Genomic DNA, 10253 nt, shown 5'->3' on the forward strand with positions numbered 1-10253 from the left:
GCACGCTCTCACACGCACCGACTGAATTCTATTGGAAGCCACTGCAGTACTGGTTGACCATGAATCAGCGAAACTATACTTTTGGTCACTGAAGAAGAAAGAATTTTCTGGTATTAAGTGAGACTAGCATGGCAATTATGTTTAACGCCTTCAAAACTTTGGCTCCTAAGAGGCTGATAGTTTAGAGCGTTTACGTGTATGTGTGTACGTGAGCGATGTGAGTATGTTATTTATATAATGACTTCTTCGAAATCAATTTTATCATATTGGTCTATGCATCACGCAGTTCATTGTGAAGAACAATGATGGTTACATAAATCTATTGTATTGCAAACCAATCGAAATAATGAATGGCTGCTATAAACAGGTTATTAGTGAATACTTCTAGAAATCAATTCCTGACAATAACCTTGGTTTAATAGCCCTAGATAAATTGTGTAACATGCATTTACGAAACGGCTGCTATGAAATTTTGTGACGATTTTTTTTTTTTTTTTAACCACAGTTCTTGGCTTGATCTGCTCTGGTTTTTACCTTGTCTTTATTTCCAGATATGAAACTAACTTTACGTTTTCTGAAACAGTATACTACGTAAAGCACAAAAATGTCGTAGACGGGATTAATTGTTTCTTACATAGGCACAAAGCTCGAAATTTTGGCGGAGGGGAACAGTCGACACCAGTACTTTATTCGCACTTTATTTCATTGACACCAAAAGAACGAAAGGTATATTGAGCTCGGAATTTGGAACCTAAAAAGGCAAAATCAAATAAGGAAAGACTTTTCCTCCGGCGCTGTAATGATTATGTCAAATTATATCAATCCATTACAAATGGTATGACGTAAATTATTTTTAAATATTTTGTTCCTAAACTGGCATTGAATAATGTGAGCATCAGACAGCATTGATATAATTGTGTACTTTTCTACAGCGCATACAGGGTTTTTTTAAATTCAGTCTTCACGTTACACTAGTGAAAATAACTTCATTCTTTTTCTCCATTTTCTTCTCTCTCTCCTTTGTTATTGTCTTTCATTCAAATAAGGATTTCACTGTCAGATTCTTTTACATCTACAGGTTTGCTGAAGCTAATAGTTCTACTGTAAATACACCAAAACTCTGAATCTTCAGTCAGCAGCTAATGAAGAAATTTGTGTGTATGTATGCGTATGCGAATGTGGATGTGCTTGTATTTGTGTGTGTATATATGAGTGTGTGCATGTGTGTGTGTGATGACTGTGTTGTCCTTGTTCTAAACGAGTGATGACACCGAACTTTTTTCTCTTTGTAGATTAGAGCGCTTGTTTTTTCATTATATTATGTGTTATACACATTATATTATACACCTCTCCTGGATTTACCACTTCTGAGGTTCTACTCGCTATGAAACATATGTAGTCCAGATTTTTCCTACTCCATTCCTTAACTCTTATATACTTTTTCACACACTGGGCAACCATGGTCGCCTATAGTGGAATATAAAAGAACATGTTTTCTCTGCTAATCGTTCTTCGATAAAGAAAAATATTCCGCATACTTCTGTCTCAATAAACCATCATTGCTCCTGGAAGTTGCTTTTTTTTTTTTGTATTTACTACGGATTGCTCGAGGCTAACTTTCTTCCTATACATCGACCCCTGGATTTTACATTTATATATATATATATATATATATATATATATATATATATATATATATATATATATATATAGAGAGAGAGAGAGAGAGAGAGAGAGAGAGAGAGAGAGAGAGAGAGATAGATAGATAGATAGATAGATAGATAGATAGATAGATAGATAGATAGATAGATAGATAAATAAATAGATAGATATAGATATAGATATATATACGTATATATATACATATATATATGCACATATGTATGTATATATATATATATATATATATATATATATATATATATATATATATATATATATATATATATATATATATATATATATATACGTATATATATATGTGTGTGTGTGTATACATGTATATACACATATATACATACATATGTATACATATACATTTCCACATATATCTGTATGCATTTATATGTGCACGTATGTGTATGTATCATTATACACAAATGCATGCACATGTTGAAGTTCATTATTCATCATATTTATTTTTACATCGACGAATAAAGCTAATTTTTAAAATAGAGGAATTTGAAAGAACAAATTTAAAAAAAACGCAATTATGTCATAATTTTCATTAATCCAATAATACACCAGTTGTATACAAACTTCAGATTATCATAGTGGAGAATTTTTTACGTAGGTATGGAACTCAGGATTTGAAATTAACAGTAGGTGTTCAGTAAGATATTTGCACTTCAGTATAGATAAAGAAATAATAAATGAAACATACCGACGGGAACAAAATTCTTCCTTAAGTTTAAAATTATAAATTATACCGAAGAACCTACAAAATTGAAACGCATATGCAACTGGAGTAGTTTTTGAGTATATATATATATATATATATATATATATGTGTGTGTGTGTGTGTATGTATGTATGTATGTATGTATGTATGTATGTGTTTGTGTGTATGTATGTATATATATATATATATATATATATATATATATATATATATATATATATATATATATATATATATATATATATATATATGTACATTAGATCAATTATTTCATTAACTGTTTGCTTTCAAATTTCATTCCGCGAAATTTCAGAAAAAAATTGAATTCATTCGGATAAAAAAGAAATAGCATCATTCGTTCTATAATAACATAAGATTTGAATAATGAAGCCAGATGCATAGAACAAAATGCGTCTAACTTCGATATGGTTGAAGTTACATGTACGCGAATTTGTTTGTGGGCAACATAGAACACAGGCAGGTAGCTAATGTACGTGAAGGTACTATTTTACAGCGGATATGACCCTAAAAATTATAAATATCACGATAGAAGTCTAATTTACTGATTTACTGATAAACTCGTGAATTGCCACACCGTTTTAGTAAAAAGAAGTGATCCAAGAACTACCAAAGTATGAATATTCTTCATAATCTTATTCACCACTAAAAGGTTCTGTTTCCTATTTATCTATACTTTGACTACAAATAACTTCTTTTTTTTTTTTTCAACTGGACACTGCAATTGATCTCAACTTAGAGTTCTATACCTTCACAAATAACATCTCCCACTAAGTTTCAAATTAAAAATTGACGAAGCACTTGATGTTGGAATGCGGAATATTATTGAAAAAATACAAAATAATATCATTTGTATACGAAACTAATCGTTTGGAAAATCTTAACTCCTTTATAAAAAAAGGTTATTTACGCGTGAAGCTCTTTTCTACCATTTACGAACACATACATAAACGCAACATGATCGCTGTGATAAAGAATCTTATATATCATAAAGAGAAAAACATGATTTAAATCTCTGAGGGAGAGAGGAACAGTAATAGGACCGGATAGTAATGTTTTTATGCCAACATAACGTGACAGCCCTGTAAAGGACGATGTTACTGTTATTTTAGCCCAAGGAAAGCCTCTTTTCCAGTTGACTAACGACACATAGTGTGTGTCCTTAAATATCATGTATATGTATATATCATAGCCCCTAGCACTCGCAACCCTAACGCACGTAACAGCGGTGACGCCCTCTCCCAGCCTCACACTAGTAACGATGGCTTTTCCGTCCTACCTTCCTACCTCGAGGATAACTGACCGTAGGAATCAGCGTATGGCAGGGATTAATCCTATGCCCACTGCTAGTGAGAAAACGTGTAATTGTCGGGTCTTTCAACTATATCTGTCAAATGGATTTTTTTTAAAGCTGTAATGTCATATATAAATGCCGAGTAATAATAACCCCAGTTTCCCCACCAGGCTAGAATCTACATTGGCGGCACTGTTGATTTCAAGTGCTTCTACCAGGCTCACGTGAATTCATTCTCAAATGGAGCCTCTAAACTTTCCACCTCCCTAGCTACATATATACACCACCTCCCATGATATTACCTATACCTTATCCCATGATATTCCCTATACCTTATCTTGGTCCGGTGTTCGTGGGGTTTCTCTTTACAACACTTACCACCTTGTTTGGAAGCTACCTTGAAACTCATTTGGCTTCTGACGTAATCTTCTCGTGTATGCACAAATTTTATTCTGCATTTGCTCATTACGTAAAGTCTTTATGATTTCTCCTAATTGCAGTGAAGCTCTTATTATTTAGATCTGCCAGCACCATCTTCTTCTTTCTTGTACCACATTCTCTTTATCTCAGCGTATTTTCTTCCTTCGATACCACAACACCTACTCCTTTCCTTCATTGTCTATATGTTTCTGGCTCTCCCTCTGGTCAGCTGCCATCCCCAATGATTTCTTGTCTGTTTAGATGGATTACCTTGACGACCAGTAGCCTTTCTTTTCATTACACTGATTTTAACTTTACCCGCTCCCTTTATCTCTCTGTTTCCTCTCTTCTACGTCTGCTATTTCTTTCATATGTCGTAGAAATCCCCCTCCTTCTCCCTGCCTTTCTTTCTTCTATTCTACTTTTTATCCATCTTTCCCTCCTGTGTCGGGGAAATATTCCTCCCTCTTTTCACGGTGAATAAAATGATGAAGAATATCCGCATTTTGGTAGTTCTTGCATTACTTCTTTTTGCTAAAAAGGTATGGTAATTCACGAGTATATCAGTATATTAGACTTCTATCATGGTAGTTATCATTTTTAGAGTTTATATCCGTAGAAAAAAATTCGAGTAGGAACTTAACATTACGAAATTCAACGAATATTTCTATCATCCAATGTCAGCAATCTCGTTTCAAAGCAAAATATGAAGCTATTAGTTGCTAAATCCTAGAGGAAGTATCAAAAACGATGACTAGAAATTTTACTGAAGAAATGTGAGAATTATGGATTTGGGACATTTCCAAAGAAGAAAAGAAATCCAGACTCTTGTGACAACAATAACAATTGCTTCTTGACGAATATGCTGGGAACTATGGTAAGCGCTCCTCACTACTATGAAAACGTTCTAGTACATGTAAAAGGAACACTTAAAATTGCCTTTTGTTTCGACAAAATTGCAAGTCAAAATATTAGAGAAAGAAAAGCGGGTAAGATTCAATCAATGATGGCCTGGTTGGAAAACGGTTAAAAATCCCATTAGATCTAGATATGACAGATATTGAAAAGTTCCTGGTTTTAAAGGTATCACCAAAGACCTGGCTGAAAACCAAAATTTCCGAGTTCTTTTACAGAGCATAATAAAATTGAAAGATCAATGCAATGAGTATGTGAATCTGTGAGGGGAATATGTTGAATAAAATCATGATTACTTGATCCTCCTGTATTTTCTTTTACCCAAAGCCAAGAACTTTTCATCATCCCAGGTATAAACTTACAGTGCTTTCTCAGATAATTGTGGGATAAAAATGTGGGATAGTTGGGGGATAAAAATGTGGGATAAAAAGGACAAACTATATACTCTAGACTTGGAACAGGACATAGACTATGGTGAATTAAGGTCAAACACAACGACAAAGCGCATAGAACAACAAACGAGACCAAACAATAGAGACTGATTCACTTTTAATCTATAGATAGCCAGAAAAGTGAAACAAAGGAAAAAGAAACAGTTCAGCAAGAATTAAAGGAATAAGACCCAAAATTATTAATTTGACACAAAAAAAAAAAAAGAATTTGGATAATGAGGAATTCAGCTTTTTGCAAAAGGACTAAAACATCGGGACCAGTGCATTGATCTCCTTACCAAATTCCTATTTTATAAAAAACAGAGACATAGATCAGTACTTGAACTTTAAAACGTCATCTAACATATGCAAAACGCAACATTCCGTATTGACTAGTAAAGAAAATTTGTAAAATTATTGAGAACTTAAAAGAGTTATACTTAAACAAAAATATCAACCCCTGCATGTACAAAAAGATATAGAATATGCAACCCATATATCTACAATTTCGGGCAACACTAGAAAGAGGAAGAAGAAATCATATGGAACGCTTGTTAAAAACAAGAGGCAACTTAAAATTTTGAAGCATTTATGAACACAGCAAAATTTGATCTAAGAAACGACGACTAAAACCTCACAGTAAGATAAATGCACTGAGAATCATTGTAGTACATGTCAATTTATATATGCTGGTCATTACAACAACACAAAGATCGGAAGAAAAGTATTGGCTAAATTGAAAATTTAATATCAAAACACATGAGAATACACAGGCAACAAATTACGCAGCCACCTATCAGACAGATCCCATTATGTAATCGTTTGGAAACATACTGCGATAAAATGATATTCTCCATTCTATATTTATAATTCAAATGACGTTTAAGAAAAGGCGAAAGAAAAGAATTTTGTTCATGAGTTTAGACCTTTACTGAATGAACAATAATATTAATATTAATTAGTGTTATGTAAATATTCATTTAGTGATAGTTACTGCTGCTTCGTATAATATCAACTGAAGTTTGTTTAAAACATAAAGCTAGTTGAGAAACCACAAGAATATAAGATAAAATGTAAAATTCCGACTTCGTTAGATCTTAACTTATATATATGTGCGTATATGTGTATGTATGTATGTGTAAATGTATGTATGGATGTATGTATGTATGCGTGAATATATGTATGTATGTACGTATGTATGTACGTATGTATGTGTGTATGTGTGTGAATACATAATATAATTATTAAAAAGTGTTAATTTTATACTTAGCACACGCGCACTCAAGCACAGACGTTCATATAAACGTTTATAGATAGATAGATAGATAGATATCTTTTTATTATAGCCACACAGGGCTAAATACAGAAAATGGACAAATTACAAAGTAGAGCTTTTCTTGGGGGGGGGGATAATTTGGATCAAAAGGGATCGCGGGAAGAAAAAAAAAACGTGGGTGGGGGGGGGGGGTCGATCAATAGGGATCGTGTATCACAGTCGATGTAAAAAACGGGGAACAGATTAGGTTTATCCGTGGAGAGAAAAGCCTACGGAAAAGACCACGGTCACCTCAGGCTTTTTTTTTTTAAAGGTACATGAAAGTAAGTACCTTCTCTCTTTTTGTCTCTTTTTGTTACAAGTCTATGCTTAAAATGGTGTCGTCTTTCATTCTTACCATTCTTGCCACATTTACCCATTTTTTATTGAAACTTCCATTCGACGGATATAGATACACACATACATAGATTGATATAGGTATAGATACATACATATATAAGTATATATATGCGCGCGCGCGTGTGTGTCTATGTGTCTGTCTGTGCGCGCACGCATCTGTTCAGATATTTGCAACGTTGTGGAATTCCACGTTCAGAAAATCTTGCTGTATCGCAGAATCCTGTAACGCACAACTTATTTTTCTATTGATTTTTAATTAAGAAATTGTATGTGATGCGTTCCGACCGAATTTTTTGGAAACAATAAACAGATTATGCAACTTCTTTTAAGCAGCAATTTTCAGACGCAGGCAATGTACACACACAAAGACATATGGGGACACGTCTAGACACACACACACACACACACACACACACACACACTGAAACACAAACGCGCGTATATATAAAAATACCTATATATATGTGCGTATGTGTATATATATATATATATATATATATATATATATATATATATATATATATATATATATATATATATATGTATATATATATGTATATATATATATATATATATATATATATATATATATATATATATATATTAACATATATGTATATATATATATTAACATATACATATATATATTTATATATCACTTAGCATAAATATATGTTTACATATATATATATAAATAAATATATATGTATGTATATGATATATAAAGATACATATGTATATGTACATTTATATATATATATATATATATATATATATATATATATATATATATATATATATATACATACTATATATACATATATATATACATATATATATACATACTATATATACATACTATATATACATTTATATAGATATAAATACATATATACATATTTATACACACACACAACATTTGAATTGAAGGGAATAAATAAATGCAGTAATATAGTTATAAAATACTGATTACAAACTAAATTAAAAGCTTTGGGAATTATGCAAATAGGGACCCTATCTTCTACCTCGAAGATTATCACTGGTGTTTGTTTTTGCTGTAAAGAACATGTTCAAAGTTATTTAACGTTTCGTCTCTTGCTAGTAAGTGTAGCCCTGTGAGCTGACTGAGATCATAACGTCCTCTTGTGATGTTGATGTTACATTCATGATTATGCTTGTCATTAGCAAAGAGTTGCAAACCTTGAATTATAAATCTCAACCCTTTACAGAAGTGAATGGAGCTACTTGTTATGCCATTCACTCTTGTCCTAACAGTATCAACCCCTCATCAGACAAACTATGCTTAGTAGACTTCAGCAACTCGGCCGTCTTCTACGACTTCTTCCTGGACTCTGTTACGCAACTGACATGTTATCTGGTCATCTGAGGGTATAACTCCATCCCATGTATCAGAAATTTCATTCACGGCACCCATGATTTTCAACTGAAAGCAGTTTATAACTACATTGCACCTCCACCCCAATCAATTACATTCTTTAGTGTTTCAAAGTTCTTCTCAGGTAATATGCCATGAAGTTAGCTATCAAACCTCGGGAGAAGAAACTGTCTTCTGGAAATATCATGCAATCTCATAATAATATTTAAAGCACTTAAGGCGGTGAGAGGACACAACCATTAGCTTGATGGATAAAATGCTTGACAGTATTTAGCACGTCTTTAAGATCTGAGTTCAAATTCCAGCGAGGTCGACTTTGCTCGTCATCCATTCGGAAGTCGATAAATTAAGTACTAGCTGGGCACTGGAGTCGATGTAATCGACAAGCCCCCTCTTCCGATCTTGCTGGTCTTGTGTCAAAATATGAAACCAATATTTAAATCAAGTAAATGGCTGAGGAGCAGTCTTAAAAGTAAAAGGCTTTGTTAGAAATGTTATACTTGACACAGAAATTTAATAGGTGGGCAAAAATGTTCTAAAGCCGTTTTACAAAAAAAGTTACAGTCATCCAAGCTTTCTTATTTGTATATCAAACCCCGGGTAGCTTAAGCATTATGTAGTCCTTGAGACCCTTTAATTTTGGGGTTTTTATATGATGCATGCGTAGGGCTTTAATTCAACATCCCCAACATTTATTCCCACAAGCTTGTTACTGTATAAGTGAAATTGTAATATTACACAGAACATAAACAGCCGCATAAAGAAACAAAAGAAACTGCACGGATTAATTAGATTCACAGTTAAAATAACATTCATTTAGGCCGACATTCACACATATGTATGTATGTATGTATGTATGTATGCATGTATGTATGTATGCATGCATGTATGTATGCATGTATGTATGTATGTATGTATGTATTCGTGTATGTGCTTGTATGTTTGCGTGTGCCGCTGGTTTAACAGCATGAAAAGATTCTAAATGAACATCGCAGTCATAGAAGCAATGTTGTTCACTTCTAGACTTCCATCAAAATATGTCCAGCGAAGAGGAGATATTACCTATCTAGTAAACATGTGAGTGTTGGAGAGCGGAAGGTGCCAGATGTAAAGGTTTTGCCACAACAAATTCCGTCGAACACGCAGAAACTTGGAAGAGTGAACATTAAAAAGATGATGCTGCATATACATATACATATACATATGCATATATATATATATATATATATATATGTGTGTGTGTGTGTGTGGGTGGGTGTGTGTGTGTATGTGTGTGTGTGTGTGTGTATATTTACATATATATATGTATATATATTTAAGAATTTAAGGATTGGAGAAAACGCATGTTATAATTGCATACTTTATTCCTACATATGTTTCAAAGGATTACAACCTGTGTGATCCATAGGGATCTTTGATATTAAAATTGTAACCTTCTCATCAGGGAAAGCATGGGAATCATCTTAAACGTAAGACATTATGACAGATAATCGGTCATAATGTCTTACGTTTAAGATGATTCCCATGCTTTCCCTTATGAGAAGGTTACAATTTTAATATCAAAGATCCCTATGGATCACACAGGTTGTAATCCTTTGAAACATATGTAGGAATAAAGTATGCAATTATAACATGCGTTTTCTCCAATCCTTAAATTCTTAAATATACTCAAATACCCAAAGTTTCAAGGAGTTCCTGCCTTA

General features: G+C 32.8%; 1 long non-coding RNA gene across 7 annotated transcripts in view; it reads right to left on the reverse strand.

The window, feature by feature from the left end:
• Window positions 1-10253, reverse strand: part of LOC106881631 (uncharacterized) — a 402087-nt gene that overhangs the window by 322880 nt on the left and 68954 nt on the right. The window lies entirely within an intron of this gene.

The sequence above is a fragment of the Octopus bimaculoides genome, chromosome 20 (assembly GCF_046866305.1).
Source record: "Octopus bimaculoides isolate indiv1 chromosome 20, ASM4686630v1, whole genome shotgun sequence".
Classification (NCBI taxonomy): Eukaryota; Metazoa; Mollusca; class Cephalopoda; order Octopoda; family Octopodidae; genus Octopus; species Octopus bimaculoides.